The sequence below is a fragment of the Anabas testudineus genome, chromosome 9 (assembly GCF_900324465.2).
Source record: "Anabas testudineus chromosome 9, fAnaTes1.2, whole genome shotgun sequence".
Lineage (NCBI taxonomy): Eukaryota > Metazoa > Chordata > Actinopteri > Anabantiformes > Anabantidae > Anabas > Anabas testudineus.
The window spans coordinates 27,475,413-27,485,538 of NC_046618.1; positions in this window are offsets into that span (position 1 = coordinate 27,475,413).

Below are 10,126 nucleotides of genomic sequence, written 5' to 3' on the forward strand. Positions count from 1 at the left end.
ACAGTTTGGTATAAAATAAAGCTATTACACAGGACAGGTGTGGATAAACTAAAATATTATTTTACGACTCATGTTAGAAGTAAAAACCTTTTCATACAGCTCAGCTCTAATGCTGAAGGACAAATATGACCTGTTCCACCTGTGGTTAGTCAGCTCTAACATCAATTTCTGAAGAGGTCAGTTAATAATGCCTTTAGACAGTGAGAAACAGCAAGTTAATACATGTAACAATGTGGGAGCTGGGTCTAGTAAAAATCCTGGTTTTGCATAATAAACAACTGTGGTGTTTGAACGATAAAAGAATATTGAGAGGCAGTGTTAGTATGTTTGTGAAAATGCAGCTCTGAGGGTTTTCTTGTCATTCACTCAAGCCCTCTAACCTTTGTTCACATCCCGATGTATTGGTTTCCTTTCCGTCAAGACTTTATTGAATATGACATGTAAAATATGTTGGGCAACGCCAGTGATAAAGTGTGTGATGTGTGGTCGCAGCAGCACACTGTGTGGATTTCACCCTTGTGTTTCTTGTCTTTGCCCTCAACACGCTCCAGTTCGGGGCCGTCTCTGGGGCACTGTTTTGGACTGCAACCACTTGTCACTACCAAGTAGCTAAATTACAGTAGCGCCCCGTTTTCCAAGAGAGGAACACCTGTTACCTAGAGTGCAAATTGCATAATCCTGATTATGTTCTCTTTGGCTTATCCACTGTTTTACAAACAAGCTGTTGGTGGGTCTGCTAACATGATGCTAGTTTTTATTGCAGACACGTGCAGTTAAAAACGCGTCTGGTAGCTTTGTTTTTCCTCGCCTCCTTATCTTAGTGTGTTCACTCCCCTCCCATGAATACACATTTTAGGTAACCGATATACATGCATTCAGCCTTATATTTACATTCTCCAAGCACGAGTTCAATTTGGGAGAATTACCACCCAATAACAGGAAATTACTGCTGTGAATATTGTTGTTGCAGTACCAAAGATGTAGCTCCCAGAACCTCCATAAGAGGGGAAGGGACAGTGGAAACAAAAACTTGATCCTAGGACAAAAGGTTGGACTTATGGGTCGATAGTTCTTTGTAGTGGAAGAAGGTCCATGCGAAACAAACATTGAAGTTGTAGCCTGAATCTCTGCTTGATCAATGTCTTTATTGAACCAGTTGGTTTGTTAATCAAGCTTATCAATTTGTTATAATTAGCTGATCAGTGACAGTACCTGCGACGTTTAGTCTAAAGACACAGGTGTGAACCCACGTTGTTTTTGTGTGCGGTCTCATTGATTGGCAAGAGGACGTGTGTTTTGTGGTTTTATTCGTCTGCTCACGTACGTGTCCGTGATGTTCCCATCAGGTGCGTGCTGGTGGTCTGCATGCGTGTTGGCATGAACAGACACAAACCTGCCTCAGTTGCAACCTCTTCAAAATCCTGAAGTATAGACACACTACAAATTCCAACCAGCTCTAGACACCTGCAAATCCACAGTTCTTAGTATGTCTTTATAGGGTTATGGTGAAGTACGTAGTAGGAACAGGGGAGAACATAAATGAAACAATAAAATAACCCTTTCTTTTCTGGTTACCCTGAACATTTGTTATGGTTGACACTGAAAACAAGTCTTACTGCACGCAGCTTCTAAATGAAAATTTAATTGACCCATTTTTTATAGAATAATATAATAATAATAAAAACCAGAACCAGAACTGGTGGTGCATCGGTACCTGATAGGTGGCAGCCCTGTAAGTTTTTTCTCCACCACCGTATAAGGTATATAAATCTTCTTTCTATACACGAGCCGTTGGTTAACTTTTTTTTACTTCACTGCTGAAAATGGGTGTGCCTGTAAAGGTCCAACCGTCCTATGATAACCCGGTACTCCCGCAATGTGGTGCCCTTGTGGGTCGTCCTGTTTTTACAACCGCCGGCATCGACCAGTCCGGCAAGGTGGCATCAAAACTGTCCCCACTTTTAGAAAAGGATGTTCAGCTCGGATTGTTCTTTGCAAATGTGTTCAGACACCACACAGACCCGTCCTGAAGAGGTTGTTGGTGTCTTTACGGGTTTCAGAGGTGGACTGACATACTCTACTCTGGGTATCATTCTATTGTCTAGTGGTCCATGCGACGAGTCTTTAGTTTGCCTCACGTCAGTTGACATGATCCCCAAAAGTTTTCTAAGTTCCTTTTAAGTACAGTATTTTGATTTGCCACAGAGGTTCTAAAAGTCCTTCAGTTTCTGTTGTGTGTGAGAGGGATTGGTGGTCTTTTTAGAGAATGCCAGTGGTCACTTGGGAGTTTGTGGGGTCATTATAGAGCGGTCCATTGGTTCATAGTCACAATGATTTTACAATGATTCGGGGGGTGCTGGAATCCTTTCTTGTTCTTTAACAACAGCAGTTTTTGGCTTGTGTCTGTTACATGCATTTTATCAGACTGAGCACAATGTTATAATCCCCGAACGGGGAAAAGTGCTTGTTACAGCCTGTAATTTTGATTTAAGACACTTTTTTTATTGAGAAATCCAATGCTTAGCTAAACTCAGCTTCCTTCCTTGTGTCCTGCGGCCTAGACAGAAGTAAGACTGGATGGACAGGCTGAGACTTGTCTCTGGATTCGTCAGTCAATGAGTACCTGGCCATAGAAAGGATGTGAACGCTTTGGAATTTCATGGTTTTCCTTCCTCTGCATATACTGGATTAATAATGTACTCTGAATGTAGTGATCTTAATTCTAGTCCTTTTATAGTCATTCATTGTTTCATACCTCCTTGGACGTCTTGCTTGGGGACTCTTGCAGAGTCGTTCCCCATAGCATCTCTTTTGAGTTGGATCTGTGCTCGACTGGCCACTCCCAAAGGCGGCATTTTGGTTTTTCGAAGTCCTTTCTGTATGCAGCAAAGGCAGGCCAATCATGATGTTTCCTACCTCACTAACGTTACAGATGAGGATGATGTTGTCACGATGGTATACAGTTGAACATTTTACACCAGATGTGTGCTAGTGTGTTCTTTCAAACTAGTTCAATATAGTTTTATTCAGTCCCACAAAACATTTTGTGCAGTACCTGCTGTGGAGTGTCAAGGTCTCTTTGGCAAGACTCAGGTGTGCAGCACGTTCCTTTTAGTGGCAGAGCTTTTACTTCATTGTGTCTTCTGGCCAAGACACCTGCTAGTTCAACGTTACATCTGTAGGACATCATGAACGACAATATTAGCCAGTCCAATGATGCCTTCAAGATCTGTCTGTCGCTATTAGCCAAGGAAAGGAGTAACAGTATTGTTTATCCAATAACATTGACAGCAAGTTGGGTATTTTTTTTTCCATTCGTCGGTCGCTGTTTGAGTTTATTTCTTTTTACTTTGCAAGTTCATTCAAAAGCGACAAAAGAGAGGGTTGGTTTCTTGATAAGGTTTTATGCGGAACATAGCTCTGAATATACTGTGTACAGGTGTGCTCATGTCTTCCATCATCCACCGTTTTGCCGTTCAACTTCAGCGGCAGTTAATTTCATCAGTGTATAATCTGTGTCTTAGCAGGGACACACTGGCAACACTGCCATGGATTTGAGAGGTGACTCAGTGTGAACTGAAACCCCCCCCGACCCCATCACCAGCTGACCTCAATCAGTCAGTTGTCCTGAACACTGTCAGGGAAACGCCTCGCTCTATCACTCCGCGTCGACTCAGCAGAACCCACCCCACCGTGGTCGTGCTGGGTCAGTGGCGTAGTGGAGTACGCTGGTTCAGCTAAAAAAACCGTGGACCACAGATGAAGGTAGCCAGTTGTACACGAGTTGGAACTGGATTTCAGTATGTAGATAAAAGGAAATGTAATTATTTATATATTTTTAAGGGTGTTGACTGTGATCTACATACAGTGTGGTAGCCACATCTTCTGTGAGATGACAATTATTCTTAATACTTAGTGTACTTGTTGTAAAACGGAGGAACTCATGAAACTATTAATAAATACATTATATATACTTTTAATTTAATATTAAGAATAATAACCTGGACGTATTAATTAAATCATTAGCTGGTTCACTGGGAGTAAATTTAAAATTTTCATTAGGTGTTGTCTTTACGACAAAATATAAATTTTTTAATTCGTCAAATAACAGAAAATATGTTAGATTTATGTACACCTGTAACCTTTGATTTATCAGGTTTAATTGATGGGTGAGCTAAACGTGTATTTCCTGTTGGTTGTGCATACTTGATTACCACAAGACTAATGGACAGTCATCCATCCTTTATCTTTGCACCAGGGCTGGAGTGATATATAAGGGAATATTAAGAAACTTACTGCAACATGGAATATATAAATTCAAAAAAACACAAAAAATTCCAAAAAAACACGTGAAGAAAATTAGGTTAGGAAGGGTCTGTAAACCGTGCAGCGGTTTCCTAAAACATGAGAACCCTACCTCCCCACGAGGGGATGGTTGCAGATGCACCCCGAAGTGTTTTGGTATAATTAGTGCGCGAGTGTATCCTCAGGGGACAACTTGTTCTTCCTTTCTTTCCGATGACAGGTTTCTCTTGGCTTTATAAGTCTGACGCGGGGATTCGGCTGTCCCGCATCGTCCTTGTGTTTATAATAACAGTCAGGATTACAGAACTTAACTATAATACAGGTCAGGAACCGTTTCCATAAGTAATTTTCCACTGCATACAAGTTCGTTCTGTTTTCCATGGGGCCGATTCCCCCCTTTTCTCATGTCCTGTCTGTGCCAGTCTGCTCCCTACATAGCACCCCGTCAAACCGGCCATCGGAGCCCGCTCTTCCTGTCACTGGTCCACGGTACATCCCTTCTGCTCCTGCTCCAGGTGCGGTTTCTGTGTACTTGGTGTTCTCAGGTGCCATGTCGCCACGGCCTTACTTACGGAACGCTGTCCCTGGCCAAAACCGTGTGCGAGACCCAGACACGACCAATCCGTCCCTCTGATGCCCACAAAAATTTTACTCGACTTTTACAGTTTATGCATTAGTTCAGAATTTCCCCCAACTATTGGTGGGAAAAGTCCTTACGAGATTGAAAAACCCCAAAGTGAGCTTTTCCTTTAGCACTACATCCATTTCCATCCCTGATCCTCTATGTGACAATTGAATTGCATTGCATGTGGACTGATCAGATCCCAAGCTCCAAAGAACGCGATTTGCAATTGACGAATCTTGCGTTCTATCAAGTTTTACAATTGGTTTCAATTAAAAGAAAAAGCCTTCAAAAGCTATGCGTAGCGGCATCTCCTTCATAATATCCCACTACATGTACACGTTTTTTGTGGTGGTGTATAGGACGTTGTTAATAAATGTTTAAAACAGCAAAGTAAGAATTTCAGTGCAAATAAGAACACCATGCACAAAGCATGTAATCAGACTGGTAGTTTGCCATAAACACACGGCACATTTTTTGATTTTGGCACAGGCAGAACAGCCAGAATTCACTGGATGAGTCAGTCGAAGATATCGGAGCCTTTATTTTATTTCACGTTCAACCTGAATGTTAGAATATGCGAAGGACTGGTTGTCTTAGCCAAACAAAGGCTTAAATTATCTTCAGCTCCACTCACCTTGGATGTCTTTAGTGTAATTCTGCCAGAAAGGTTCTTTACTGCGGCAGAAACAAGTTAAGACACTACTTGTCTGTTATTCAACGGCTGCTGAGGGCAGAGGTCACGAAGGTCGATGGTGTGTGTTCTTTTGTAAAGTTCTGATGCTTTTCTTTCTCGGGAGCTAAAGTCCAAAACCCTCTATGAGGCAAAAGTTTGTGATAACTGAGCTTTGCATTTCCCCTAGCGTGCAAAGCCCAGAAGATGAAACAAAATGTCCTGATCTGGTAATCCATAAGCAATGACGACAGGTGCTTTTTTACCTCATTATACGACAAAACACTGCTAAACACAGTACCAACATGACCGGTAAACTCCAGCTGGCTGTTGACAGTGAAGGGCCGAGCCTCTGGATTTTAGGGGACTGAGTGGAAATGTCCTCTTGTTAGTGGTAGGTGTAGCTAGTCTGCCCTCCATCCATCAAGCTGTGATTGCTTTTTCTGGGGGGCAGACGGGGCTGTGGGAATCACTGCTAATACTTTGTTAAGTGATACACCTGGACGATCTAAGGAAGTAAACAGTACATGGAAGAAACGCGCAGTAGTTGTGGTAAGTAGTAGGTATGGTATTCGTACTACTACTACCTACTATCTACTACTACTAACCTACTACTACTACTACTACTATACGTACGTAGCTATAGTAGAGAAGAATAGTAGTGTCTGACAAAAAATCTTCAAGTAGTAGCGTTGCGTAAAGATTAGTAGGTAAGTTTATTAGTGATATAATAGATATATCATATATATAGATATATATATGATATATATGATATATACATATATATATATATATATAGTAGTAGCAGTATCGAGTGGAGAACAGCTCTGTTTTACCTCGTCAGGTGATAAGGCGAGTCAAGCCCAGAATACCACCTCCCCTAGGCAGATAGCAGTATATCTTTCGTGTGGCACACTTCCCTCCATGCAGGAGCGGTAACCAGGTAACGCTGTGGGTAGGGTGCGACCAGTGTATTGTTCAGGTTTTTAAGGTGACGTGTAAGTTCATTCAGTTTCCTTTTTCCTGGGGCAAAGACCATTTCTGAGTCTGTCCATCAGGACTCCCACCACAGCCCGTTTCTTTTCCCCACTAGTTTGTTTATACGGTTATACATTTTACCCATTTGTTATTGTCTGTATAATACATAACATTCACCAACAACCCCTCCCCCAACAAAAGGTGAACTTTTTTAATTATTATTATTGGATGTATTGTTTTCTTTTCATCTAATATGAAGAAAAGGAGAAATAGACAGTTCAATATGATTACTTATATCTTAAATATTGTTTGCTTGAACTTCTCACGCGGAATAAAATTGCATTGACAGAATTGATGATAGTTAGACTGAATGTCATCAATTGCAAGCTTTGTTTTAATCTGCAAATCTGTGAATCTCAGTCAGGAGAGTATCTATTTTTAGACATTATTCAGCAACATTCTTTTCATTAAGATCCACTATCTATGTTCAGTCACATAAGAATTCTTATGGTTGGCGTCGTCCATGTGTAAGTCAAAGCAGTCATGGGAGGTTATATTTCCAAATGTACATGTTAAGAAAAACACACGACACACTTCTACAGAACACCATCTCTAACTGTACTACTACAAAACCCCCATCCATCAACACCATCAAGCAGTAAAAGACTAGTAGGCTACAAAACCCATTGAGACACAGAACTAGAAAAAAACTCCACACCGCCACAAAAAACAACAACACAAAACAAGCTAATGGCAACGACTAAACACACACAACCACAACAACAAGGAAAAAACCACAAAACACCCCCAACAAAAAACAACACACTGATAAGTAACACAACATGAGCACACCAAAGCAACAACAACGATGCAAAAAGGAGCGTACTGGTCTGTTACTCAGAGATGGACTATTACTGTAGACAACTTTGCATGAACGAATTTCACGCATGTCAGAGTAGAATAGATAAGAAAAAAAAAAGAATAAAGTAGCCTGAAAGGAAAAACTGGTGTTAAATAAAGTCTCTTGTTCTTTAAATATAGTATTTAATATGTACTGTTACTTTTTCTAGTTTCTGTTTTCTGTATACGTAGAACTGACAGTTTCTGTGTAGTTAGTAAAGCAAACACAAATGTGACGAGAGGAGGACTGAAGTTGACTAATTAATCACAGTTTTCTCTGTATGATTTTTTCCTCTGCTTTTGAAACATGAGGCTGATCTTTCAGTTTTAGTCATTTCTCAAAAACCACTCTAGTGACACTGGTCATCTTCCTCTGAAAGCGTCTAACACCCACACACCTGGTTTTATCTACTCAACTACAGTTCTGCTCTAATCACAGGAGGGGTGAGGGTGAACAAGGTCTCTCAGTATTACTACTAAAGCTCAGACTGGTTTTTTTGGTCGTGAGGTGATGATAAATAAGAGAATATTGTTATCTTAGGCCTCAGTGGGTCTCATTTGACTGTTTATTGCTCTAATTTCAGATCTACTGGTCTAACACACACATTGGACTAATAAGAAAGAACAACACCTTGTTGTCCTACATTGACTGATGGACTTACGTGAAGCTTTACTGATTACCTTTAGTTAAGTTTGTAGACCAGTTTGATTTTTCTCAAGAGACATTAATTTAAGTAGATGTTATAAAATATAAATATTTGGAAATGATAAATATAAAAGGCGCATGTTCCTGCTGTTGGTTGTTTGGTTCATGACCCTAGTTTTAAACCGCGGTGGCTACAGCCCTGCCTATATTACTGCTCGGTCTCTGCAGCTGTTGGGGATATTCGAAACTCCCGTGAAGCCGTGTGGAGGATCAGCTGATGTGGTTTGAATCCGGTGGGCGTGCTGCCTGCAAGTGGGACAGATATGATCTGCTGACTGCTCTGTGAGAACGCTTTGTTGTTGTGTTATGTAAGCCTGCCTGCAGCTGATTGTATAACGCTGAGCAGCTTGTTTCAGAAAACCACAGCTGCTTCAACTCCCAGAAACTGCGTACACTTAGCTGCCAGCGCTCCTGCAGCTTACAAACGACCTCATCAGATAATGAAATAGAAATTCTGTCATAATTCAATTGTTAATCCAGCTCCTGCACAAAATCTTATTCATGATGAATATTCAAATGAAGACCTTGGTTTGAGTAGAATTCTTTCAAATGATCGTTTGAGCAGAAAATTAATCAGTTTTACATAATGTTTTTTGTTGTTTGCAGCCAAAGTCCCAAACAACCACTGGTTGAGTTTTCAAACATGATCATTTACTTTTTTTGTGTCACAGTAAACTCAGAATTTTAGGTCTGTTGAACTAAACAAAAGATCAAAGATCACACTTTGGGCTGCTGATGGTTTTATGTGCATAGACTAAACCATGAATCAAAAATATATCCACTACATGAGTGACGCTCCTTTAAACAGCATCATTTTGTACTTGGTGTATTTTCTTGGCTCTTATTTGAGTCTGTTCTCCAAGCAAACCTCATTACAGCCAGTCCCAGACTATGGTGAGTTAATACTGTGTATGTCAGAATATGATGGTTTAAATTTTAAAATGCCTTTTGTTTATTCTTCCAGTTGCAGGGACGGTGAAGAGGAGTTTGGAGAGCGCTGGTTCTCCACGCGAGCAGAGATCAGGTTATGGTTTCAGTGGACGGGATTCCCTCCCAACAAGAAGGCTTGCCTAGACAATGGCACTGCAACGGCTCTCCTCTGGACTCTAAGCTGGGACTCAGCGATTTACTCAACTCTAATGGGACCCACGGGCCACCTGGGAGGCATCGGATGTAGGAGGGGAGCAGTGCTCAGATTTCCACCGGAAGGAAATGAAGCAGGAGCCCGATGACATCTTGCCCATCATGCCACCATCGGTAGGGGGCAACAACAGCGTTCCCCGACCTCAACCTGAACGAGCAGAGTGGACGGAGCTAATGGGGAGCTAACTGTTCTGTGGCCTACGAGGACATTCAGGACCTTCTCAATGATGGTTTGAGGACCGCAAAGACCCTCTGGAGCTGGCACCGACTCCAGGAGGTGGGGGGGCAGTGGGCGGTGGAGCATCAGGGGGTGGGGGGGCACAGTCGTCACAGGGTCTGCTTCCTCCAATCTGGCCAGCGTTAAGGCAGAGTTCTCCCCAGCCTCGGCAGCCTTTGCAGCAGGACAATGCAGGCACTGCTCGCCCACATGAGTCTACGTCTCCGGGCCTCCTCCTCACCCCCACCAGCTCTCCCGTAAACTCCTTCCCTGCCTCTCCCAGCTCTCCCCCCCAATCCCAGCCAGCTCCTCAGCCCCGGCAGCTTCAACTCCCCTAACACATCCTCCCTCCGGGCCCCCAGGTACCCAAGACCTGTCCCTGCCCAGCAGCTTCAGCAGCTCGCTGCCCAGCAGCAGAGAGCCCAGCACTCCATGGACAGATGCAGCACAAGCAACCACAGCCAGGGCAAGTTCCACAACCAAGGACCCCATGCTCACCCCCCCAACCCTGGCCCGCAATGGACCAACACTTCTCAGAGCCCACAGGGGGTGCATTTGGCTTGGACAGTCCACAAGCCCTCC